Source organism: Athene cunicularia, assembly GCF_003259725.1.
Source record: "Athene cunicularia isolate RWA chromosome Z unlocalized genomic scaffold, athCun1 chrZ_part1, whole genome shotgun sequence".
In the NCBI taxonomy this organism is placed as follows: domain Eukaryota; kingdom Metazoa; phylum Chordata; class Aves; order Strigiformes; family Strigidae; genus Athene; species Athene cunicularia.
In genome coordinates, this window is record NW_020799142.1 from 9,810,299 (window position 1) to 9,811,164 (window position 866).

Below are 866 nucleotides of genomic sequence, written 5' to 3' on the forward strand. Positions count from 1 at the left end.
ATCTGCTTACTTCCAGCCCCACATTCATCAGGCAGACCTAAATAGCTGAACAATCTTTTTTTTTTTTAGAAAACAAGATAGATTTAAAAAAACAAAACAAAACAAAAAAAACCAACAAAAAACAAACACAGTTCTATGACATACAGTGAATTCTGTTGCCAGAATTCATGACTGGTAAACATCCTGTTAATGGTTGAACTGGACATGAAGATTCGTGTCATGGCATCTGCTTGCTCTGCAGCCAGTATATCAGTTTGACAGACTTGAGGAGTGCAAGGATGGTCTCTCAGCCTGGCCTCCTTTGTCCCATTCATTACTTTCCTAGGTGTCACACCGAGTGCTAGTAGTCACAGCAGGCCTAAATGTGACTGCAGAGAGCCCACTTTTAGAGGAATGGCACTTTCAACATAGTAATTATTTCCAGCAGCGATTTTCTGTGTGACTTAGCTTCCAGTGTTGCTTTTAAATACATCTTCTAGATGTAATTTTACAAGGCCAGCCTCAAATTGACGCTTCTTTGCGGCAGCCTATCTGCCTGGAATCTTCTTTCCCTGTGACATAAGTAAGGGAGGCAACGGCGGGCCACGCTTTGTGAGCTGCAGACCTTGTCCAAAAGGGACGAAGATGCGCACACGAAGCAGCCCGGCGGGGAGAGGGAGACCTGCCTTCTGCCCGCCAGCGGCAGCGACAGCCCCTTCTCTTCGTATCCCGTCCACCGGCGATACCGGAGAGCCGATCGCCCCCCCGCCTGCCTGCCTGCCCGCCCGAGGCGTGAAAGCGGGACCTGCCCTGGACAGCCCTGCCCCGCTGGATGGGCTGTCGGCGGTCGGAGGGCAGGCAGAAGCAGGCGGTGCGAGGCTCCGGCT